The sequence below is a fragment of the Rhincodon typus genome, chromosome 8, assembly GCF_021869965.1.
Source record: "Rhincodon typus isolate 14 chromosome 8, sRhiTyp1.1, whole genome shotgun sequence".
In the NCBI taxonomy this organism is placed as follows: domain Eukaryota; kingdom Metazoa; phylum Chordata; class Chondrichthyes; order Orectolobiformes; family Rhincodontidae; genus Rhincodon; species Rhincodon typus.
The window spans coordinates 43,066,113-43,092,943 of record NC_063339.1 but is presented as its reverse complement, the minus strand read 5'-3'; the positions used below and the strand labels follow the sequence as shown (position 1 = coordinate 43,092,943).

Below are 26,831 nucleotides of genomic sequence, written 5' to 3'. Positions count from 1 at the left end.
CCCCTGTGTAATCCCAACTGCAAATGTAGCTTTTTAAAATCCTTTTCTTGTTTTAATATGAGTTAAGGTTACAAAGAGATAGAAGCCAGCGAACTAGGTCATTTCTACCTCTGTTAGCTATGGAGATGTGGCTGTAACGTGCTGATCAGAATGTGCTCCTGACTGTTCACTGGCTAAAGTACCCAACAAGTTATCAGGGTAGAGGGTGCAGAAGGCTGCCTTGTTGGTGTTTCCTTGGAGGGATCTGTGACTTCTTCCTCAGAGGTAGAGGAGGAGATGATGTCCTGAGGGGCTGGTCTCTTCAGGCCAGAGACCATGTAGATGTTGCTGGTGCCTGTGGAAAAGAAGAGAGGGAACGAGTTGCAAAATAGTGATTGAAGTTTGGCCATGTGGAGAATACATTGACAGTGATGGTAATGGGAGAGCAGTGTAGTACTTGTCAATGAAGCTTACTTGGCTGCTGGAAGATGGAGATCTCAGCTTCACCATATGAGTGGTTTGGTCTTCTCCCACTTGAGAGAGGATTCTTTCCTCTATGGGGTGTGGAGATGAATGTCAAGAGCCACACTACCCAACTTGGCCCTTTCTGCTCCATTGTGAGCTATCTGATCCTGGAGTGAAACAAAGTGAGTGATTGAAAGTGTCTGGCACAACTGTTAGTATTGGTGGGAAGTGGGTGCGCTGGTATAGTCAGAGTGAGTGTGAGGTATTGGAGAGATACTAGTGACATTTAGTGGGAAAAGTGCTGAAGCTCATTAACCTTCTTCCTGCAATGCCGTGTGTTCCTCCACATTGTTGACATTGCACTGACTCAGATAAAAACGTCAGCCCAGGCTGGCAGAAGTCTGCTGCTATGTTCTCTTCCAACAGTCCCGAGGAAAGAGGTTGGCTCAGGTCTTCATCAACCTGCCCACTAGGACTTCGAGTTTCCTGTTGGTGAAGTGAAGTGTCCACTTCCCTTTCTCAGCTATGTCCTTTCAAGTGATGCAGAAATACCCAGTGAATTGCAGTTTCTGACTTGCAGTGTTGGAGTCGGTGCACAGCTGGAATGTCAACATGGTTCTGGTGGTGTAATTCCCTGAAGATGCCAGCAGTGAGTACTCCCAGCCCTGCTGAATGCAAGGTAGACAGAGAGCAATGCCACAGAGAGTGGGACATCCATAATGCAGAGGAGAATTGCATGAGTAAGCTCACCAGAACTCACAAAGAGCCTTCTGAAATTGACACTTCACTGAACTTTGTAAAATTCTGCCCATAATCTTTGAGCTGTTCTTGTAGTATTTGTTTTGTTGGCCCAGTTGAATTTCTGACCAACCACATCTCCCTGGACCTTGGGAACGGGCTGATGTCAATGCCACTGGGGAGACACTTGAGCTGCCTTTTGTAGGAGATAATCATTGCCCAACATATGTGATGAAGGTCACTTACAACTTATCATGCAAATTCTAGCTATTTCCATGTCTTACAGCATGCAGGAATAGTCTGATTCATTAGCTGAGGGATTATGAATGGAGTTAAATACCCTACAATCGTTGTGTGCTAATAACTTTCCTACAATAGACAAATATAAATGTTTAGTCCTATCTTTGAGGATTTTATCCAGTGTTGATGATTACTTTTAAGGCCTTTGTCCCAGTAAACACATTAAAAAGCATTGGCAAAGTGATTCTTGTGGTGAGAGGCCTCCACACATGAAAAGCACTGAACAAGATATGGAAAAGGAACACTACAATGTTCTGACCTCAGGAAAGGAAATTAAAGGAATAGATATCCATTTGATTTTTGTTTGCCTTTTGTGGCTTGTGAACTGCCATCTTTCTTTAAAAATTTCATTTTCACTCTTTACCTTCCAGAGGGAATGAGAGACTGTTGTGTGCTCTGCGTCATGGGGACTTGGCTCACCCCTGCCATTCCCGACTATGCCCTACAAGCTGATGGGTTCTCCATACACTGCATGGACCACACAGCGTCCTTGGGTAAGGTGAAGGGCAGTGGGGTATGCTTCCTGATCAACACTTCCTGGTGCTCGGACATAGCAACCCTGGCAAACCACTGCTCCCCAGAACAAGAATACCTTAAAGTAAAATGCCGACCCTACTTCCTACCGCAAGAGTTCACCTCCGCTGTCCTGACAGCAGTGTACATACCACCCCATGCGGATGTGAAGAATGCCCTAGACAAGATTTACACCACCACAAACCCTCTACAGACGAAATTCCCCAAGGCCCTATTCATTGTGGCTGGTGACTTCAACCAAGCCAACCTCAAACAGGTGCTGTCAAAGTACCACCAACACATCTCCTGCCCTGCTACAGGACAGAACATCCTGGACCACTGTTACACAACCATCAAAGACGCGTACCACTCAATCCACACCCCCCCGCCCACACTTCAGAAAATCAGATCATAACGCTGTGTTCCTCCTCCCAGGAAATGGGCGGATCCTTCACAAAGGAAGGGCAATGCTGGTCCAAGGCTATGGAAGAGCATCCCCAGGACTGCTTGGAATTGGAAGACTGGACCTTTTGAAGTACTCAGCAGAAAACACAGACAAATAAGCCACCACCGTCATGGACCTAATTAGCAAATACGTGGAGGACTGCAAGCCAAAGAAGTCAACGCAGGTGTTCCCCAACCATAAACCTTGGGTGAGCCAGGAAATCCACTCCGTACTGAAGACCAGACGTGCAGCATTGAAGTCGGATGACCCAGATCAATACCTCCGCAAAGCCATTAGGGATGCCAAGAGACAGTACCAGACCAAATTAGAGACCCAAACCAACCATACAGACCTCCACCACCTGTGACAAGGCCTAAACAATGTTGCAGGATACAAAATGAAGCAGGGCAAGATAGCGAACAGAGACACATCCCTCCCTGATGTGTCAATCCTTTCTATGCTCAGTTTGAGCAGAATGCCAGCAGCGCGGTGTCACCTGCCCCGACAGCCCCGGACTCTCCTGTTCCTTGAAGACATCAGCTCGGTCTTCCTGGGAGTCAACCCAAGGAAAGTGACAGGCCCGGACGGTATCCCACGATAAGCACTCAGATCTTGTGCGGACCAACTGGTGGAGGTGTTCACCGACATCTTCAACGTCTCCCTCCTACAAGCTGAAGTCCCCATCTGCTTCAGTAAGACCATCATCATCCCTGTACCAGAGAAAGCACATGCAGTGTGCCTTAATGACTACCATGCAGTGGCTCTGACCTCCATAATCATGAAGTGCTTTGAGAGGCTGGTCATGGCCCACATCAATTCCAGTCTCCCAGCCTGTCTCAATCCCTTGCAATTTGCCTATTGACCTAACAGGTCCACAGTGGATGCCATATCCCTAGCCCTGCACTCATTCCTGGAACATCTGGACAACAAGGACACCTATGTCAGACTTCTGCTCATTGACTCCAGCTCCGCCTTCAACACCATTATCCCCTCCAGACTAATCTCAAAACTCCGTGACCCTGGTCTTGGCTCCACCCTGTACACCCGGATCCTCAGCTTTCTGACCTATAGGCCGCAATCAGTGAGGATAGGTAACTGCACCTCCTCCACAGTAACACTCAACACTGGGGCCCCCCCGGGATGCATCCTCAGCCCCCTACTGTACTCCCTGTACACTTACAGCTGCGTTGCTAAATTCTAAATGAGCGCCACCTACAAGTTTGCTGATGACACCACCTTAGTGGGACAGATATCTAACAACGATGGGTCAAAATACAGAAGGGAAATAGAGGGCTTGGTGACATGATGCAATAAAAACAATCTGTTTCTCAACTTGGGCAAAACTAAAGAACTGATCATCGACTTCAGAAAGAAGGGAGGAGAACACACCCCCATCTACATCAACAGAACTGAGCTTGAGAGGGTGGACAGCGACAAGTTCCTCGGAGTGACGATAACTGACAACCTGTCCTGGACTTCCCACGTAAATGCGACAGTCAAGAAGGCACACCAACGCCTCCTCTTCCTTAAGCGGCTCTGGAAATTTGGCATGTCCATAATTTCCTTCACCAACTTCTACAGATGCACCATTGAAAGCATACTGTCTGGGTGCATAACAGCCTGTTATGGAAACTGCTCTGTCCAGATCATCACGGAAGCCAACCTTCCATCCATGAACTCTGTTTACATGGCTCGCTGCCGCAGAAGGCAGCCAACATCATCAAAGACCCATCACACCCCGGTAATGATCGCTTGCAACCTCTTCCATACAGAAGCCTGAATACATGCACCAGCAGATTCAGGAACGGCTTCTTCCCAGCTGTTATTAGACTGATGAATGGACTCTCTAGCCTCACATAATGCTGATGTTGCTAACATTGATCTCACCTAGAGCATACCCTGTGAAATGTAACCTGTATGCCTCTGTATAAGTCTTTTTGATCTGTACATCCTCAATTACTATGATCTGCCTGTACTGCTCGTAAACAAAACTTTTCACTGTATTGTGGTACGCGTGACAATAAATGAATCAATCGATGGAAAGGTTTGTGAAAGAGGTGACATGCTCGACCAGACAGTATACAATGGTGTGAACTCATTTTACGTTTTGGCTAAGGATGTGTGGTTAGATTTAGAAATATTCCTGATGACGGTGAATGGCAACTGATTTCATATATTGGGATTCAATGACTGGTTCTCACTGCCTATGTATGGATCAAGTATTTTTTATTTGTTTTATATCCAGAAGTGCTATACTCTTTCCCAGCACAAAACACTGTGACTGTTTCTTTTTTTTTCAGTACTAACCACGACCAATAATCATCCATGTAGACAATTCAATATTCACAAGTGAAGCCCATTATGGGCAACGCGACCCATCAAAGGTGAAAGGGGGAATGTTAGGGGAAGCAGGAGGAGAAATAAAATACTGTGTCCTCTGCAGTCCCTATCTCTCTGTAAAGCGTTAGAGACCATTGATGGACACCACATTCTCCCTCTCCAAGGAAAGTTGGTTACGAACATAACCATAGCAGAGGGGCAGACAATCGGCAGATGTGATGCCCTCCACAGCCTGGACCTGATTCAGATAGGTTTTTATTTAGATCATATTAAGTTAAACACTGGGAACGTTGTAACCTTTTCAAATATGTAATTCTTGGGTGAATTTTCACCTGCCGAAGGACTAAAAATTGGCTCAATTTCTTCACCTTATACCTTCGAACAGGTGTGCTCGATTAATGATTTCCCAGGTTCTTCTAAACTGCTGCTTTTGATTGAACTGATTAGGAGACAAGAGGAATTTCAACTGTTGCCAAATTACTGCAGGTTTCATTTCTAAACATGTAACAAAGGGTGCATTGTGCAAGATATAGTTAGCGTGGTGAGAAAACTGTAAGGGGTTATTCACCAGCTGTGTGTTTCTGTCAACACTTGCTGCATAGAAAATATCCAGGTCAGTCATTAGTTTGCTATTGTTTCTGAACAAGAGTGGCTATCGCTGCTCAACTGGAAATGGGAAGCTTGTGATTCGGCTTCGGTTCTGACTATTCTGGAGTGCTGTATTCCCATTGACTAATAAAAGTGCAATTCCTTATTCAGCTTTGCGCTGCTCTCAGATTTAGGTGAGAGGTCTATGTGCATAAGGTACTTTAACTGTTTAACCTTTACATTGCTGCTAATTATAGCTTAGTCAATATATTTATGCTACTTTCATTTTAGCAGCTAAGATTTTGACCATTTACTTCCAATTATGTGACTTTCATTTTTACAGTTGATGATTCAAATTGATATGATGTTTGAAAAATAAGTCTTCTTTGATTCCTGTTTATGTTTAGTTGATCACAGCGAGAACTGATCATATAAGTACTGAAATTTGTCTTACACGCTGGGCTAGAGAAAGAACATTAGTTAGCATCCCAAATTCTAACTATGCATCTATGTATGATTAAAAATATAATATTGTAGACAGTTCCTGTGCACATTTTCCTTTTTGTAAAAAAAAACGAAAGAACTGTATATGCTGTAAATCAGGAACAAAAACAGAAGTTGCTGGAAAAGCTCAGCAGGTCTGGCAGCATCTGTGAAGGAAAAAACAATTAACGTTTCGGGTATGGTGAGGAAGGGTCACTGGACCCGAAACGTTAACTCTGTTTTTTCCTTCACAGATGCTGCCAGACCTGTTGAGCTTTTCCAGCAACTTTGTTTTTTTACCTTTTTGTGTACTTTTTATATAATGGGAACCTTAAGCATGAATTTGAAGCAGCCAATTGTACATTAAGATGTTTATAATATGAAAACATATCTGCTTTCACTGTATTGTTGAAGGCAGAGGATCATACAAAATATTTTCTTAAAAACATTTTAGGAACTGGAGTTTCTAAAAGTTTTAAATAAAATTTAAAGTTTTTATTTGATATGTTTGTCAATTGCATTTCATAATTTAGTATTTTTTACATTAGAGTTATTGAAGAATCCCTACTGCACAGAAAGAGGCTATTCAGTCCATACCAACCTTCCAAAGATCATCCCAACCCTGTAACATCACATTTACCATGACTAAGCCACCTAGCCTGCGCATCTTTGCACCATCGGAGGAAACCAGAGTACTCAGACAGAACCCACACAAATGCAGGGAGAACATGTAAATTCCACACAGTCACCAAAGGCTGGAATTGAACCTGGGACCCTGGTGCTGCAGTGCTAACCACTGTGCTACCCTGTTGCCTGAAGGTCTTGGGCTAACCTTGAAATATCTCAAACTCTTAAAAGACATTAGTTTGGACTTGAAGAACTAGAAGCTTTATATATTTTCTAATCAACATGCTCAGGGATGTTATTACACACAGATGGGACTTCAACCCAGATCTCCGAGCTTAGAGATAGGGACACTCCAGCGTGCCACAAGAACTCCAAAGGGTTAGATGTTGCTATGGGAAGGTAATTAACGGCACCTACTATTAATTAACCTCAGCATTGCACATCTCAAAAATAAAAGTTGGTGAAAGAGTGAGCAGATAATAGCATAAGAAGGGAAATGGGCACCTAGGACCAGAGTGATCAGGAAAACCAACAAGACATCACCTTGACTAATCACAGTAAAGACTGACAAATACAAAGGATGCACTGAGGAGGGATGTCAGATCAAGGTCAGAAAAAAAATAAGAGAGGAAACAAAATATTGGATTAAGAAATAAGGATCAAAAAGAAATAAATCTGAGAATTTAATATAGTTCTTAAGATTTTGAAAATCAACAACCTGTAAGAATGAGACTCCATGCTTGTAATAATTATTTGGTAGTAAGTAACTGTCAATATGAAGGCAACCATCTTTATGAATATTTGCTCATGAAATTTAGGGGCAATATGGAGGGTCTCCATCAAGTTGACATGCCAATCACGCACATGTTGAAAAATGTACAACTTTGTTGGACTGCTGTTGTAAAACTAGCCTGCTACTCACTTACCAAAGTAAATCTTCTATAGAGAATTTGAGTCTAGAGTGGGGTTTCGCAGCAGTGAAAGGACGTGCCACAAAGACACTTTGGAGGCTTAATTTATTATATGGACCATGAATCTTGGATGAAGCTCACCCAAGATTACTGCACCTGGCACAATCAAATAATGATTCCTTTGAATGTGAATGGATTTCAAAAGCAGAGAGATAATACAAGGAGTAGAAATCCCAGGTCAGCAACTTAGCCGAAACTCAATCATCGATACTATCCAGGCCCATTGCTCCAGAATCTTCCAGGCCTTGATAGTTACCTTCATCTGTACCAGAACCCTGCCCAACTCCCACATAATGAACAAGTCGTCTTCATCTCAAAGGATGAACATGAAGAAGACTAACCCTCAATATGTGCAGTAGGTTTACTTCATGTCTAGCAAGGTCATACTGCTCTATTTATTTCAATGGTGAAGCAACAACAAAATATCATCTTCATGAAATTAACTGTGGACACAACTTGGACAGCAACTTTTGGAAATTAACTTTTTGCCTTACATTTCACCTGAAGTTGATATACCATTTTTGCATCTATTACTAGCAAGCAAAATTAACTTCACTATTTTTGTCACTGCAAAATCTTGAATTGCACAAGTGTGTGTGTGTGTAATTTGCTGGTATGTACTGGTAATAGTTGAGGTAGTCAAATCATTGTGTTTTTCATTCCGCTTCTTAATGAGATCCATTTGCCGCTCTAAAATTATCGAAAGAAAAGCTAGAAAATTCAGATGTATTCAGAATGTTTTATTAAGCTAAGAGAAGGATAAAATAAGCACAATTTTTGAGTCTGAGCTAGATGTAGCTTGGCTTGGCCTTCAGTAGATTGAAAGAAAAAACAATTGATCTGAAAAAGAAACGAGGCCCAGGTGAGTTTACTTTTCAGACTTCCTTTCTGTCTGTCAGGTCGTCATTTAATTCTGGTAAGATTTGGCAGTTGGATGGAGGTGAGGAGTAGTGGGAGGATACAAATTATAATGCCCTTCTGACAAGACCTGAAGGAATTATCCCTGACATTGAAGCCATTCAATTTGGAACGTAGGGAAGGGAAGGCTGAACCTTTCCTCACATGCTCTAGAATAACAACAGTATGGGAGCTTAAGATGAGAAAAATGCGGAGGAGCTGCATTGAGGTAGAACCATTTGATCTTCTGGCTAAACTAAAGACACACTACAGTAACCTCCAGCCCATTATCCCAGTTTTCTTCACCTCTGTCGCATCTGATTTGAAAACTCCTTCCATTCCAACACTTTTAATGTGTCTTCCTGTCTCTTCCACTAACAATTGTGGTCAACCGGCTTTCTGCTCTACTGCTGTCTCCCATTGCTTTCCTCCTACAAAGACACTAGGCCCAACCCACTGCTCAGAGCTTCCAAGTGCATTGGATCATTTTCCGTCAAGTCCAGCATGATGCCGCCTCCCATTTCCATCCCTTTCAACAATCTGAGGAGATTAGTTCCTCCTCATAACCTTGTTGCATACTTAAATCACTCCACCTCCCCCTTCCCCTCTTGTGGTTCCTTCCCATGCAAGTTCAGGAGATGCAACACCCGCCCTTTAACCACATCCCCTTCCATTGCACTGGGGTTCATACAACTAATTCAGCAGACGGATAGTACTTAAAATATAGATTCACTAGGGAGACATAACACAGATTGGTTGGCTGTCTCTAGTCTGCGAACATAAACCTGAGATTCCAGTTGCCAGTTGTTTTACCTCTCTGCTTCACTCCTACTCTAATCTCACTATCTTTGACCTCTTGTTCCACTGTTCCAATTAAACTCAACAGAAACTAGAAGAACAGTACTTCCTCTTTCACCTGGGCATTTTCCAATCACTGGGTTCAACCTGAATTCAACAATTGCAGAACATAATCTCTAATCTTGCAATCTACCCTTTCTTTTTCATTTTTTTTTGCATTGTTTTCAGATAGCTGTTGCTTGTATTGTATTGTGCTCAATTTCCATTTTCACTTCCCCAAGACTAACATTTTTGTTTCTTCATTTGTCCTGTTCTATCAACCCTTTTGCCATTTAATCTCTCCTGCAGGCTACCCACTGCAGACCCTTTGGTTTCTTTCCCTCACCCTACATTTTCCCCATCTTTTTATTTGCTTAAAGCCTGATGCAGTTCTGATGAAAGACAATCAACCTGAAACTTTATAGGTCTGTTTCTCGCTTAATTGTCACCTGACCTGAGTACTTACACTTTTTTCCAAATATAAAATTTAATTTTGTTTTAACAGAAGCAGATGGAAACATTAACTTACTGGTGCCTGTGAGAGATATGTACAGAGGAGGAGAGGCAGGCAGAGAGACTGACTGATACTGAATAAACAAAGGTTCTTTTATCATCTATAAATGAAACTATTCTAGTTACTGATAGATGAGAAATGCACAGATGAAGGCAGAGAGAAAAATACACCTCCAAAGAAAACTTTGCTATTAATCCTTTGATCTATGCAGCTGTCTTTTCCCCACCACACTTTACAGTGCTGTTTGGAATGATTGCTCACCTAATCACTGACAGGCAGGCAGACTGAGCTGAACCCAGCAGCACACCCCTTCATGACAATTGAGATAACAAGGTGTAGAGCTGGATGAACACAGCAGGCCAAGCAGCATCACAGGAGCAGGAAGGCTGACGTTTTGGTTCGAGACCCTTCTTCAGAAATGGGGGAGGGGAAGGGGGTTCTGAAATAAATAGGGAGAGAGGGGGAGGCGGATAGAAGATGGATAGAGGAGAAGATAGGTGGAGAGGAGACAGACCGGTCAAAGAGGCGGGGATGGAGCCAGTAAAGGTGAGTGTAGGTGGGGAGTTAGGGAGGAGATAGGTCAGTCCAGGGAGGACGGACAGTTCAAGGGGGTGGGATGAGGTTAGTAGGTAGGAGATGGGGGTGGAGCTTGAGGTAGGAGGAGGGGATAGGTGGGAGGAAGGACAGGTTAGGGAGGCGGGGACGAGCTGGGCTGGTTTTGGGATGTGGTAGGGAGAGGGGAGATTTTGAAGCTTGCGAAGTCCACATTGATACCATTGGGCTGCAGGGTTCCCAAGCGGAATATGAGTTGCTGTACCTGCAACCTTCGGGTAGCATCATTGTGGCACTGCAGGAGGCCCAGGATGGACATGTCGTCTGCGGAATGGGAGGGGAAGTTGAAATGGTTCGCGACTGGGTCCGCTCCACACTCCCCTCCAGCCCCACTTCACCCGGCACTTTTCCCTGCAACCGCAGGAAGTGCTACACCTGCGCCTACACATCCCCCCTCACCCCCATCCCAGGCCCCAAGAAGACTTTCCACATCAAGCAAATGTTCACCTACACATCTGCTAATATGGTATACTGCATCTTCTGTTCCCGTTGTGGCCTCCTCTACATCGGGGAAACCAAGCAGAGGCTTGGGGACCGCTTTGCAGAACACCTACGCTCGGTTCGCACTAAACAACTGCACCTCCCAGTCGCGAACCATTTCAACTCCCCCTCCCATTCCGCAGACGACATGTCCATCCTGGGCCTCCTGCAGTGCCACAATGATGCCACCTGAAGGTTGCAGGAACAGCAACTCATATTCCGCTTGGGAACCCTGCAGCCCAATTGTATCAATGCGGACTTCGCAAGCTTCAAAATCTCCCCTCCCTCTACCACATCCTAAAACCAGCCCAGCTCGTCCCTGCCTCCCTAACCTGTCCTTCCTCCCACCTATCCCCTCCTCCCACCTCAAGCCCCACACCCATCTCCTACCTACTAACCTCATCCCACCCCCTTGACCTGTCCGTCCTCCCTGGACTGACCTATCCCCTCCCTACCTCCTCACCTACACTCACCTTTACTGGTTCCATCCCCGCCTCTTTGACCGGTCTGTCTCCTCTCCACCTATCTTCTCCTCTATCCATCTTCTGTCCGCCTCCCCCTCTCTCCCTATTTATTTCAGAACCCCCTTCCCCTCCCCCATTTCTGAAGAAGGGTCTAGGCCTGAAACGTCAGCCTTCCTGCTCCTGTGATGCTGCTTGGCCTGCTGTGTTCATCCAGCTCTACACCTTGTTATCTCAGATTCTCCAGCATCTGCAGTTCCTGCTACCCTCTTCATGACAATTGCCAGGTTTATGCAACATATTTCTGCCAAACCATGGGTTCCTGCTCAGGTGCTGTCAGTCTGTAGGATTATACCATGTTGCCAAAGGTCAGAACTCCCACCACAGGGCTGTCAAAGTCCAGGATCATTCCAAAGTGCTATCTAAACAGAAACTATTCTCCTGGATTACCAAAGCACAGTGCAGCTAAATACCATTTTCATTATTCAGTCCTGGTACCTGTCTAAATCGAACTTGTACCCAGTGTATTCTCCACTTTAAAACTGGGAAGCAATGCATGGATGAATATATACTCCAAACCTAGTAGGAGAGACATCCAATCAAATCAACATTTGAACTTTTAAAATCTCAGAACTCTTAATAAGAATGGAATTTGATTTATTCTGTCCCTGTATGTTAGTAGCTCTGATATCACAGGGCCACTTTTCTTTTTGGTGTAATGAAACATTATATCCTCAATCTCACTGTGAACATCTGCAGGAAATGTATTAATCGTTTGTGCATGATGATGCATGTGACATTTTTCTTCATGAACTATAATTTTCTTACCATACCTGTCATACCTGGGTGTTACTTTCAACTCCTATTGAGTGTGTTAGGTACATCCCTTTCAGTTCTTCCAAAGCTAGATGGTGCTGCTGCTCCTCAAGCAATACCTCTTATCTCCCAGGTCCTCTATAGTTCAAGGTAGCTCTACAAGTAAAGGCTTTTTTTTGGCCTAAATTTATAACTTAATATGTTATAAACTTTATATGTTAATAACTTAACATTTCCCTATAGTTGTTTCACTTTAAACTTTTATAATCCTATTTTAATTATTGTTCAGTTTTTAACTTTTTGAAGTAATTCCATCTACTGTGTCCTTTAGGCCTTCTGATGGGGAGTGGAGAGGAACATACGGGTGCAAGGATGTGGGAGCGAGTCGACTTGTCAAGAAAACAGTGCTCATTGTTTGGAGACTGGCAATAGGTAATGGAGCAGACCCAGGAGGTTGTCGGTAGCTGTAGCAGAATGCCTTGTGTGAAGGTGTGGGAAATGGCAGGAGTGTGAAGGACTGCAACTGGGCAAGATGAAAAGGTTTCTGTAAGATGGTGGGGAGCGGCATGATGTGGGATATATAAGCTTAATGGGATGGGGAAAAGTGAAGTGTGAACATGGCATGGATAAAGAACCATCTCTCTGACATTGTCATAGTTGTTGTCGTTGTAGTGGGTGATTTTAACTTCCCCAGTATTGACTGTGACTCCTTTATTGCCAGGGGCTTAGATGGAGCAGAATTTGTTAGGTGCATCCAGGAGGGTTTCTTGAAACAATATGTAGATAGTTCAACAAAGAAGGGGCCTGGCCAGGTGATTGAAGTTTCAGTAGTGGAGCATTTTGGAAACAGTGATCATAATTCTGTTAAGTGCTAAGATAGTCATAGTTAAAGATAAAATTGGTCCTCAGCTTAAAATGCTAAATGTGGGGAAGGCTAATTACAACAGTATTAGACAGGGACTGGAGAAATTAGATTAGGGGCTATTTGATTGCTGTTTGAAGGTAAATCCATATCAGTTAGGGCATTGACTATAGAAGTTGGAAAGTCATCTTGCAGCTGTATAAAACTTTAGTTAAGCCACTTTTGGAGTAGTGTGTAGTTCTGGTTATCATACTATAGGTAGGACGTGGATAGTGCAAAATAGGTTGACTAGGAGTTGCCTGAATAGGAGTGTATTAACGAGGAGAAGAGGTTGGACAAACTTGGATTGTGTTCACTAGAGTGTCAGAGGCTGAAGGGCAACCTGATGGAAGTATTTAAAATAATGAGGGGCATGGATAGGGTGGATATTTGGAGTCCTTTTCCCAGGGTAGAAATGTCAAATACTAGGGAGAATAAGGTGAGTAGGGGAAAGTTTAAAGGAACTGCACAAGGCAAGTTTTTACACAGAGGATGATAGGTGGCCTGGAACAAGCTTCAAGGGGATAGAAGCAGATAGATTAACAAAGTTTAACAGCCATTTACACAAGAACATAGGAATATAAGAAATAAGAGCAGGAGTAGACCATCTGGCCCCTCAAGGCTGCTCCGCCATTCAATAAGATCATGGCTGATCTTTTCATGGACTCAGCTCCATTTATTCCCCCACTCACCTTAACTCTTAATTTCTTTATTGTTCAATAATCTATCCATCTTTGCCTTACAAACCTTTAAAGAGATGGCCTCAACTGCTTCACTGGACAGGAAATTCCACAGATCTACAACCCTTTAGACAGATATGTGAACAGGCAGAGAATAGAGGGATATGGACCATGTGTAGGCAGATAGGAATAGTTTAGAGTGGCATCATGGTCTGCGCAGACAAGGTAGGCCGAAAGGCCTATTCCTGTGCTGTACTCGTCTATGTTCTACATTCTGTTGGTGCCGCGTGAATCTCACCTTTTAAATTCAATGTGTAGTCCTGTCTGGATCTTAGTTGTAACCTCCTTCCTCCATTGCCTGGAATTACAGCCAAATCATCTCCCGGGGATAAACACATATACTTCCCAGATTAGGAATGTTGGAGAGAATATTTTGTAAAAGAATAGAACATGGGGAAATACTTCAAAATGGAGGAAAACAAAGTAAAATTGCCTGATATTTCATTTAGTGTCCTGCATTTACGCCATCTTTAATGTAAATATGTAAATATGTAAATAAGATCGTTGACATCATTGGGAAGTGATTGACTACCAGATGATGGTTCTCTCTAGCAGCCTCATGGCAGTAATGAAATCTTCACCTTTTTATACAGTTAGTGTTTACTGTTTTTACACAAAATAATAGCAATTTCTCCTGCATTAAAAGACTTCTACAATATTTATGAACCCCTCTTTAGACCAAGCATGTAACGTATTATGGAAAGCCACTGAGTACCAATTGAGCCATCCATGGGAGTCACTGGATTATGCTTTTTCTGCTACTGGCGGAAACATTTTAAAAAAAATAGACATTTTACTAACTGGCCATTTAATTCCTGAGAATGTCCACTGTAGAATTAGCATCAGCACAGCCTGAATACCTGCTGTATAAAGTAGTAGCTTTACTCTGGATAGTAGTTAGGGAAATATTTGGAAATTAATAAAATGAAGTATTCTGCACTGACTATTACAGGAAGTTTATTAGTAAACTGGGATGCAATTCCTGGAATGCACCAGATGAAAGCTGGTTAGAAGGCTGTAGAAAATGAATTTTAAAATTTTTTGAAGGCTGAGTTCCCCTTCTTGGAAAATAATTTTCAGCTTCTACTTAATTGTGATGTGTTTAATATGTAAAAAGTTTAACTTCCTTCCTTTCCTTCACCCCACCCCAAATAACATTTAAAGTACATGTCTTAAAATGTGGAGAACATTTCACATATCTGATTCCAATTGCTATCATTAGTTTATGCAATGGTAGAAAGGGCTAGATTTTGTTTTTGCAGTGCCACGCATGCAGAATACTCTGTGTTTGAGGATAAATGGAACTTTTGTGTTGATTGGGAAATACCATAATTTATGAATGGGGGAACATATTCTGTTGTATGTCTTTTGAGCACAAAGTTGAACATTCCTTAAATTTTGATTTTAATGTAATGTTGCTATCTCCCAGCTGACTCGTATTTTTAAATTATTCCAAAACAGTTGTCATAGTTAAAGCTAATTCTGAAGAAGCATTATATCTTACCTTTTTAAAATTCATTCATGGAATGTGGGTTGCATCCCTAATTGTCCAGAGAGCAGTTAAGTGTCAACCACATCACTGTGGATCTGGAGTCACAATTAAGCCAGCATCCCCTTCCCTAAAGGATGTTGGTGAACCAGATTTGTTTTTCCCTGACAATCAATTTAATGGTTTTATGGTCATCATTAGACTCCTAATTCCAGCTATTTATTGAATTCAAACTCCATCCTTTGCCAGGGCAGGATTTAAACCCAGGGCCCTGGAGCATTACCTGAGTTTCTGGAGTAATAATCTAGCAATAATACCACTAAGCCATAACCTCCCTGCAACTGAATAGATTAACTCTGTTTCTCTGTCTACAGTTACTGTCAGATCTAATGAGTTTCTCCAACACTGTGTACAGTTCTGTAGTATATTGCTGTAATCTTAGTTATGGAGCCTGTAATACCAACTGCATCAAAGATTAATCAGGAGGGTGGCAAGTTTCATTTGTGGTTTTGAGTATTTAGGCTTTTCCCAAGGGTAATCATATAGAACTCTGACTCTGAGTGTCCCAAGACTGTGCAGGACTCTTGTCAGTACACCCTATCTCAACCCAAACAGATCTGTTATTTGTATATTTAATGCATGCAAATAGAAAGTGTTAGATGTGTTCAAGTGAAACTTAAATTAGCTAATTAGGGTCTTGTGGTGCAGCTTCCCTGCCTCTGGGCTAGAATGTTAGGTTACAGTCCACATTATAAGACCATAAGACAGAGGAACAGAATTAGGTCATTCTACCGTCAAGTTTGCTCCATCATTCAATCACAGCTGATATGTTTCTTGACCTCGTTCGCCTGCTGTCTCCCATAATCCTTGATCCTTTTTTTAATCGAGGACCTATCTCTGTCTCAAATGGACTCAATAATTTGACCTTCACAGCCCTCTGCAGCAATGAGTTCCACAGATTTACCACCCTGTGGCTGAAGAAATTCCTCCTCATCTCGGTTTAAAAGGGTCTTTCCTTCACTTGAGGCTGGACCCTTGGGTCCTGGTCTCTTCCTATGAGTGGAAACATCTTCTCCACGTCCACCCTATCCAGGCTTCTCAGTATTCTATAAGTTTCAGTGAGATTCCCCGTCATCCTTCAAAACTCCATTGAGTATAGACCCAGACTCCTCAACCACTCCTTATATGACAAACCCTTCATCCTGGGATCATTCTTGTGAACCTCCTCTGGACCCTCACCAATGCCACATCCTTCCTTATATACGGGACTCAAAACTGCACACAGTATTCCAAATGTGGTCTGACCAGAGCCTTATACAGCCTCAACAGTACATTCCTGCTCTTGTATTCTAGCCCATTCGAAATGAATGCTAACATTGCATTTGCCTTCCTAACTGCCAACTGAACATCAAATTAGCATCTGATGACTATGAAAATGTGTCCTCACTGTACAAACAAGTCAATATTTTAACAAGTGTGGTTAAGTTGATTTAATTGACTTACTTTAAATTGGACTTTGCAATGAGTGCAAAAGGGAATTTCTTGAAAATGTGGTGTAGTTGTGTTAGAAAAGTGTATGCTCATAATTTTAATTTTTTGAATAAATGTAAGGTGAGTAAAGATGGCTCTGGTATCGTTGGCCAACTAGCTTTCCCGAATAATACAGTATAGACTCTGTTGGAGTAGGAGTCCCTGAGTGCTGGAGCTCTTCATTACTTCATCTGAATGCTCATAATTGAAATTTAATAGCACACAATATTTTTCACGAGATTTTGCAGCTTCTTTCCACTCTCTCATTTTAAGCACATTCCAACATGGGCCATTGGAAACACAATCAGGAGCTGGGAGGTTTCCTAACTGAGAACAAGAATAATTACATCACACAAAAGAGCCATATTAAAATGTCTTAATGACCTATTAATCAGGAAGTGAACCTGGAATTGTACCAGTCTTTAGTCTAAACTTCTCTAAGTTTTGACTCAGAGGCAAAAATGGAGAACAATAGCTTTTTATCTCTCTTTTTTCATTTCACATTCAGTTGAAATTTAGAGGATGGAGGAGCAATGAAAATAAGTTTTCGTTGGCTTGCCTGAGAACTCAAACATTGTTAAGTGACTCCTTTCTCTTCTTTTCCCTGGTGAAGAAAACTTTCAAAAGCACTGGTAGATTCTTCTTCAGAATGCAACATGGACAGTATGGAACTTATGTCCAAAACATTTCTCCGACAAGCTGTAAATTTAGTTTTGCTGCCATTTAAAAGTAGCTCTTAGTGATTTTCCTCATGAATATTGGAAGTTTGAAGGTTGATCATTTTAGGTGAGGCAGTGTGGGAGGTATGTCGCATGATGGATCACTCTCAGTAACTTTGGGGAAAGATACATCGGTAGACTTGTTGAAAGTCTCCATTTAGTTTGGGACCTAAATGGTTGGACTGGCCTACTATAGTAGACAAAAACCACTTGGTCGTCTAAGCAGAAGCAGCTCTTAAACAAGACACAGTTTATTGCATGATAGCAAACAGGTGTAAGTTACATTGGTATGAGAAACATTGAATGGAAGCTTAGAGGGGTCTGCATATGGTGAGATATGTGGCAGAATTGAGTGACAAGTGTGACACCTCAACATCAGGGGTTTCTCATACAATTCTTTTATCCTTTTCACAATCAGCGAGGCAAGTTTCTCACCAAGCAACAACGAGATTCCAAGTAAGGGGGATTATTGCTTGTTAAATGCCATGTTGATGGCCCGACTGATCTCCATGATTATTCAGCTTTCTATTTTACCAAATGTGTTAAACAGATTAGACATTGAGAAAGCTCAACATGGAACCCAAGGTGCACCAGGCTGCTTCAGCTCACCACTTGCTCTGAATGACCGTCATGTTGGATATTGGGCAACAACATCTTAGGGAAGGCTCCACAGCCATCAGCCACTCACACCCTATGCCCATGGAAATTAGCATCTTATATGTTCCAATCTCTCAGAGACCTGATGGCATGTCAGCAATCCACTTACAGGCTACTTCAGCTACTGCATCTCAAAGTGCAACAGAGACTGTCATTGTAGTGCTGCAGCAAGGACACTGTGCACTCAGGGACACACATCCATCTCATGGGCTGGAGTAGGCTGCATCTCCGAGATGGCTGCTCATTGTCTTAATGCTCAGTTTGTCTGAGACTACCTTATGGATGCTCATGGCATCTCTGTCTCTCGTTGCCTTGCCCTGCCCTTTTGCACATTGCCCCCATGATCTTTCCTTGACATTTAGTGCAGTCTCAAAGCCAGGAAGCTTGTCCTGGTTATCATTAGGCCTCTGAGTCAAGGGGACCAGCTTTCAGTCAGGGTGTCCTGGAAATAAAAGTCAAGGGCAGCCTTCAGTACCAGTCCAAGGCCTACTTGGGGCAGTGAGAGTCAGGATCCTCTCCACATAAGGAGTGAGGAGCCAAATGTGAGGCAGTTCATACCTGCCTTGTCTCCCTGCTGTATTGTGGACTGTTTTCCTCCTGGAAGGAGAGGGATTCGGGTATTACGGGAAATGAAAGTGGGTAGCATAGCTGTTACTTTTGGGGTAGGAGGCAAGCTCCCTGAGCAAATGAGTAGGCAGCACTGAGGGCATTGCAGTGTGAGTGGTGTCAGTGGTTGGGGTGAGTGAAAGCAAATAGGGAAGATGTTTCAGGTAGAAGTGAGAGTGGCAGAGCATGAACTGTGGTGGGAGCTGGGTACAGTATCAGAGAGAAAGAGTGAGTGTGAAGTATCAGGGAGAAGATAGTGGCACTTTGTCCTGGTAGAGTGGAGAAGAGCATTGATCATTGTCCTACAGTGCTGGGTATTCCTCTAGATGGCTGGAAGTGCTGGAACCTGGGTGGCAACCCTGGACTAGGCTGGCACGGGCTGATGCTGTGGTCCCAGGAGGAGGAAATCCTGCCTCTCCACCAGCATGTCAAGCAGTTTTCTACAGGAACCTGGCCACAAACTGGGCCACTGGCATTCCCCCTGCCTGCCATATCTAGGGTAAAAGACAGGAAATTTGCAGAGCAGCTCAGTACTGACACTGCCTGTCTGGGTGTGTGATGGGCTTTTACAGATGATGCAGGAACAAGAAATGCAGGTCTTTCTTTCTTTTGGCAAGTATACAATGAGTGGGGAGTTGTTCTGGGTACGGCACATGGTAAAATGAGACGAAATCAGACGGGAAGGAAGCTAAGCAATGTGGTAGGTACTTAATGACGTGAGTTTGGTAAAATACATCAGGAGAACTTGGGCAAGGCAATAAATCCTCCAAAAAAAGCTGCTGTCACTCTGATTGACTTCCTTTGGGTTGAGATTCAGCCCTGTGTTATTAAAAATGAAGGAGCACTTGAGGTAAAATCTGATCCAGAGCTGGTCTGCCCCGACTATCCCTCACCCAACCCAACATGATCATTGGGCAGCGCTTAATGCAAGGTTCAGCATTAACCCTTTCAGACGTTTTATGCAACAAACTTGGTGGTAATTGCTTTCCCCTGCACTGGGACATTTGCACCATGACTGAAACTGAATGCAGAGATAGTAGGAACTGCAGATGCTGGAGGATCTGAGATAACAAGGTGTACAGCTGGATGAACACAGCAGGCCAAGCACATCAGAGGAGCAGGAAGGCTGACGTTTCGGGCCTAGACCAAAACATCAGGCTTCCTACCCCTCTGATGCTGCTTGGCCTGCTGTGTTCATCCAGCTCTACACCTTGTTATCTCTGAAACTGAATGCAACTGTTTTCTGCTCCATGCATTTTCAGTTGCCAAATCATAATAAACTTGTTGCTGTGAAGTTGGGGCATTGAAAAATGCAATTTGGACAAGCATGTCAAACTCGGGGAAACAAGTGCTTTTATGGGCTGGCAACTTTTCAAATTTCCAGGCCACACAGCGTTATATTGAAATTCTAAAATTACAGTAATAAAACAAACAAAGTGTCATGAGGAGCTACATTTTAACAATAAAACACTACTCTAACTAGAAAAATGATCCATATTGTAATAAATTTTCATTTTCCCTCTGTGTTGTCTCATCTTAAATTGATTCAGGGTAAATATTTCTGGTTGCGAAATGTAATACATTTATTTAAATGCTTCTTCTCTTTCTTTTCTGAGAGATTTTTAAAAGATCTGATTGTAATCCATTACCCTTGGCAGCCACCCTGACGCTACTGTGGATTAAGATTTATCAATTGACAATAATTCCAATAAATTAATTCAAAGTCTTTTTTGCATTAATACAACTTTTAAAGTCCTTTCTTTCTCTCAAGCATAGCATCATTTTCATTCATATTGTTGATCATTAGCAGACGGAATGCAAATGGAGCAGTTTATAAATATGGGAGTTATAGAATCAATAGAGTCATACAACATGGAAACAGACCCTTCAGTCCAACTTGTCCATGCTGACCAAGATTTCCAAATTGAACTAATCCCATTTGTCTGCGTTTATCCCATATTCCTCCAAACTTTTCCTATTCATGTGCCTATCCAAATGTCTTTTAAATGCTGTAACTTACTTGCATCTACCATTTCCTGTGGCAGTTCATTCCACACACGAGCCACCCTCTGTGTCAAAAAGTTGGCCCTCAGGTCCTGTTTAAATCTTTCTCCTCTCACTTTAAAGACATGCCCCCAGCTTTGAATTCCCCCCACCAACTCTAGTGAAAAGACCCTTGCTATTCACCTTATCTATGGCCCTCATGATTTTATAAACCTTTATAAGGTCTCCCCCATCCTCTTTAAAGGAATCAATAATTACTCCCTAGTTATTGGCTGGTTCATGTCTTCAGGCTGTTGCTTATTTGTTTAATGCTTTCTATAGCAGTTTAAAGTAACAAGGATCTACAACAAATGTGGGAGAATGTACTTAAAGGATTTTTGCTGATTTCAAGGTTTCTGAATAAACCAATTGCTGCCAGACATTGATAATAGTAGGCCGGTCCCTTGGCATTATGTGAGAATGAATAGAGATCTCACAGAACAGAGCAAGTTTCTAGAAGGGAGAGGAAGAAGGAGAGGAAACAAAGGGCGTTCAGGAAGTTATTCTTCACCTGAAGTCACACTAGCCAGAAGGAATCCAATAAGGAATTCACGAGAAGCTTCATTATTCTAGAGTAGTGAAAATGTGAGGAATTTGCCACTGCATGGAGTGGGGGAACTGAATAGTGCAAGTGTATTTATGGGGTAACTAGGATAATCCTAGGGATATGACATGAAGTATATAGAATGGGAGGAGTCTCGACCAGAGCATAAACACCGCAATGTTTTAACTCAACAAGAAATCAACAAGTGCCAATGCTGGATGTCTGAAACAAAAAGAAATCACCTCCAAACAACGGTGGAAACAGTCAACAGGTCAGACAGCACATGTGATTGTAGGATTAATAAGATCTACTGTCCTTTGTGATATGTTTATCAACTTTCTCACAGGGGGAAACATTTTGATGGCCTGTATTTGCTGGTGTGGAGATTGAAACACTTGATTAGCCCATCATATCTCTCCAATGTGGCTGCAGAGGAACACACTAACTGGAGTGAAGGGTGGTTCAAATTTCATCACAGCATCTGGAACAGATAGCTTGTCTCAGTGATCATGACTGTGAAGGCTGTAAACCTCCATCTTCTATTTTTACTGAAAGAACTCCGCCATTTTGCTTTTTTCTCAACTATATGTGACTGCAGGTCCATAGCAATGTGGCTCACAATTAACTACCCCCTTAAATGGCCAGGCAAGGCACTCAGGTTAAGAAAAATTGGGAACGGACAACAAATAAAGAGAAAGTAAATTATCTTACTGAGACAGGGAGCATGCAAGTTTATGCCGCTGCTTTATTTGAACGATTTGGTGTGTGCAGTCCATCGCAAATGTTGGTTGTTTACAAGTTTGACAGAGCAGGGGCCAAGCATCATGCCTGGCTAGTATATGTTTCAGGAAGCCTTCTGGATGACCAGACCCTGGACAAGATTCCTCAAGTTGTTATGGTTCCAAATGGGACAGCCCAAACTGCCAGGTTCCAGGGTAAGAAGGGATGATCTGACTCCCTATAAACTGACGCTTTCCCAGCCACCATCAGTTCTGAGGAAGGGTCACTGGACCCAAAATGTTAACTCTGCTTTTTCCTTCATAGATGTTGCCAGACCCGCTGAGCTTTGCCAGCAACTTTGTTTTTGTTCTGTGATCTGACTCCCCTTCTTTATCCTCCTGCCTCTTCAATTGGTTGTAAGAAGGTTATTCCAAAAAGGATTCCTTTAATTGTGGATATTTTTCTCTCATGCACAATGAACTTCTATTTTAAAAGGAGCAATTTTAGCCAGGCCTGTACGAGGTAACAAAAAAGTGAGTTTGTTAGTTATTGAATGTGAGAAAGAAATCATAGCGCAACACATTTTAAAAACCCAGACTGAGAATAAGAAGTGCATCCAAAAAATCAGTTTTTAAAAAGTGATTTACAGATCAATATCTAAGCTATACGTGAAATATGCAGAGTAGAATATTGCAGCCATTACATTGGATGGTACTGGTAGCATGATGTTGGCAGTTGAGCAATCAATTTCAAATCCTTGGCTGATTTGACAGAAATTCTTTCGTTCTGGTTCCTTTTCTTTACCAGCGATGGAGGCTTTATCAATGGGTCTTCTCAAACTGTGACCTTCAGAACACCTGACCATGTATTAGGATGTCAGGCCACTAATTCACACAGACCAGTGGGTATATAGTCACTTTTTTGTATATCCTTGGAATCATAAAACACCCACAAACATGTCTGCAGGAGGTGGCCTTTTCCTGAAAGGGGTGATGGGAAGTGTTTAGCCATCATTCAGGCGGCATGGTGGCTCAGTGATTAGCACTGCTGCCTCACAGCACCAGGGGCACGGGTTTGATTCCAGCCTCGGGTGACTGTCTGTGTGGAGTTTGCACATTCTCCCCCTGTCTGCATGGGTTTCCTCCGGGTGCTCCGGCTTCCTCCCACAGTCCAAAGATGTGCAGGCTAGGTGGATTGGCCATGCTAAGTTGCCTGTAGTGTTCAGGGATGTGTGGGTGGGTTATAGGGGGTGGGTCTGGGTGGGATGCTCTGAGGGTCGATGTGGACTTGTTGGGCCAAAGGGCCTGTTTCCAGGCTGTAGGGATACCTCTCATCATCTGTTCCTCTTTCTGTCTGAAATCATCCTGTCACTGTGGTACTGTGACACTGCATGGATCCACAAAGCAATTTGTCAGACAGTCAGATTTTGAATCCGGAGTCATTTTGAGGCTGAAGCAATCCCCTTTATTTAAAAAAAAAGCACATTGAAATTAAAATTTCAATAAGTCCATAACCAATTTGGAGTTCTGATCCATCATCATGACACTCCATCGGTTAAAGATAGGCTGTCATCTTCAAATGGATGTTACATTCATTTATAGAGAGGCTGTCACTGCCTCTGTGGAGAAATTAGTTAAAGAAGAAACACAGCAAGTAGGGCAGAGGGCAGAGAGAAAGCTGTCTGGTTTTTGGATGTGACACTGGAGATGTTTGTGCAAAAGGTGCAAAGGAGGAGAGGAGGAGTGTATGGACAAGAGGTCAGGATGCTCTCTAGAAGTGATTGAGCTCAGGTGGCCAGGAAAATCCATTTCTAGTGTCTTACCCTGAGAACCTGGGGTACTGCAAGAAATTCAATGATCTCACAAGATCAGTAGATGCATTTTGACAGGATATCACCTACTATGTCAGCAACCTCTCCCAGTGCTCAATGTGTTACACATTCTGCAGTAATCAGGACTTGTATCTAACATTCAGAGGTGCCACCTCACCCCTCCACATGTACCAACTTACTGCTCTTACTGCCTAGATATATAGCCAGCTATTTAGGTTCGATAGACACATTACCCAAACACATTACAGAACATTCTCACTGGTATTATTTTTCTGTCTCCCTCTCTTGCAGGAGAAGGTGATCCACGGCAGAAGGGAGCAGAGCAGAACAGGGTGGGGAGACAGGTACACCCACATCCCCGGGTCTTTTGGAAGAGATGATGTTCTATGTCGGAGGGATTGCCATGACAGAAGATATTGCATTCACTATCACCAAAAACCTTCAGCAGGACTATGTTCTTATCTTATGCTGCTTTGCAAATTCCTCCTCCCCTAAATCCTGCTGTCTAATACGAAGTAAAAGCTAAGATGATGTGAACTTGGGCTCATTTCCTTCTCTGTTCTCAAAATTCCCTTTCTACCTTTGTTTTCAAATACCTAAAAGTGCCCTTGCCCACCCAATACAGCTCATCAGGAAGGACAAGAGCTATCATGGATCTACTGAAGAAGAAGCAGAAGAAGCGCACATGGACACCAGTTCAGATGCTGACTGTGTACTTGGGTAATATTGAGCAGGGTCTGCCCATGATAAATCACTGAGAATGACTGAGCTGCAGCCAGACCATGGGGATAGGAGAGTTCATATGCAGCTCCTTGGATGGTGAGCATTCAGATAACATTTGCTGCAGGGGATTCACATAAGGACTTTGAGGGGGCAACATGCTCAATATTGCTGATGAACATAATACTCGATATTTTGGCGGTCTGCCAGATAGAATCCCCTCAATGTCAAGGACTGTGGAGGAGACCAGCTTCAATGTAGCAGAGAGTTATTAATTACAATATACCTGGATCCAGCTAGAGTCTAGTGAATGACTTATTTCAAGATTCTTTGCAACACAATAAGCAATTACACAAAATTTCAGTGCTACAGTGGAAGTTCAGACTGAGATTACAAGATCTAAGTATCATTCAGGTCCAGAGTGCTGGTATCGTGACTGTGAACTCTGTGCTCATAGCTGTTCCCAGACTCTCACACTAGTCCAACATATGCCCTCTAAAAAATTACTAGGATTATGGAGGGATTGGCAAAGGCTCCTAGAAGCACGAACATGCTGAACACTTTAAGAACGTGTTATGATAAAGGTTAATAACCTGTGACTATTTTCATTACGGCGTGCTTATTAAAAGAGGACGTGTAGCCGAAAGTTGACTGCAGTTGTTTATAAATTCAGCAGCTGCCTGGAATAGCCCCGAGAGGAAGCATGGAATGTCACACCTGAAGATGCCAAGGGAACTTCAAACAATAACCCTTCAAAGGGAAGATGTATTTCAAAACAAACTGGAAAGTGATCTTTGTGACTACAGGGATAATGAGGGGTTGACCATTCCTCTCAACAGAAAGCCAATTCCCATGGATTACATCCTTAACTATAGACATTTTATGTGTCTTTATCCCTCCAGGAATGCACAATCAAAAAGATTAAAACTCAATTGCAAACTCTGGTCTCTTTGTGTTAATGGCCTGATATGTTAATGCAGTCTAGTGTGCTGTGAAAGTAACAGCATTTGGATAGCCAACTGCAAGTAAAAATAAAACTGCTAGCCTCTCTAACTCTGTCTAACTGAGAAGAAAACTTGTACTTTCCCTCGCTGTAGCCCAGACTGCTCCAGCCCACACCAAGGCTGCAATCCATAGCCAGGTTTTGAAGGCCTGGAGCCACAGGGGAGCATCCTGCAAGCTCAGCTATGGTCTCCATCAGAGCAAATCAATGGCCCTTTAACAGCCACACAGGAATGATTCAGATAGAACTGTGAAAGACCACCAGGACAAGTAAAGATCCCGACAAGACCAGCAGAATGAGGGACTGTTCGGTTTTGTAAAATTCAGATGTGTCATTGGATAAAGCTGTTCTGTTTTTTTTAAATTTCAGTATTTTACTTGACGTCAATTACAGGATATAGATGGATTTAAAAGGTGGAAAATGGTGGTGATGGAATGACATCTCAGGGAACCTGGATTCTGATCACTAACAGGTTGTTTGAAACAAAGGGTTCCTGAGGCCATCTCCTCCTCCCTCCTGAGGTGGCTTCTGAATGACAGACAACAGATGCACCCACCAGACAGGAAAGTTGTGGTTGAAACAGGAGATCACTATGGAGAACCACTGAGACCTGGATGGCTCTCCTTCATATGGCGAATAAAAGAGGCTCTCTTGAGAAGGCAGGAAACTACTCTGACCTCCCTGTCAGCAACATCACCTTCAACATCCAACAAGACACTAAAATCTCTCCAAGAACACACCACAGTGCATTGCCACACTTCACAAGCATAAACATAAGACAAAAAGCACCTTGCCTGTTATTTGGATTGCTGGCCTGTTAAATGGCATTATGTGGGATCCCACAAGCAGCTGAATACAGCTGGAAATGAATAGAAGAGGGCATTTACCACATTGTACCTTCCAAAATGACAAATCATGCATTAAATCTGTTGGGGATTGCTGTTGTGGTACAGTTGCAAAGTTCCTACCTCTAAACCAGGAGGCCCAGGTTCAACTCCCACCTGCTCCAGTGGTATGTAATAACATTTCTGAACAGCTTGATTTTTAAGAAGAATCAACACTTGCTTTGTTCTGTGTTGGTAAAATGGCTTTGGCTTTCAGTAATACTGGGGAAGATTTTCACCTTCACTGCCGGGGTACTGATCAAACAGGAAGGATTGTCTTGCCCTTGATTTCAATGGAAATGTAATGAAAATCACCTACTGGGTCCTAGAAATGGGTGAGATATCTATCCATGATGCTGTGGTCTACCCTGCTAGATT

General features: G+C 42.9%; 1 long non-coding RNA gene across 2 annotated transcripts; it reads left to right on the top strand.

Annotated features, from left to right (window-relative positions):
* The first annotated feature begins 5,287 nt into the window (after positions 1-5,287).
* Positions 5,288-24,341, top strand: LOC125483629. 2 transcript variants are annotated; one of them, XR_007262564.1, is made up of 3 exons: positions 5,288-5,393; positions 12,398-12,498; positions 24,138-24,341. It is a non-coding gene; the product is annotated as an uncharacterized LOC125483629 (long non-coding RNA). The 2 variants fall into 2 exon arrangements; XR_007262565.1 differs by lacking the exon at positions 5,288-5,393 and adding an exon at positions 12,202-12,216.
* Positions 24,342-26,831: the final 2,490 nt, after the last annotated feature.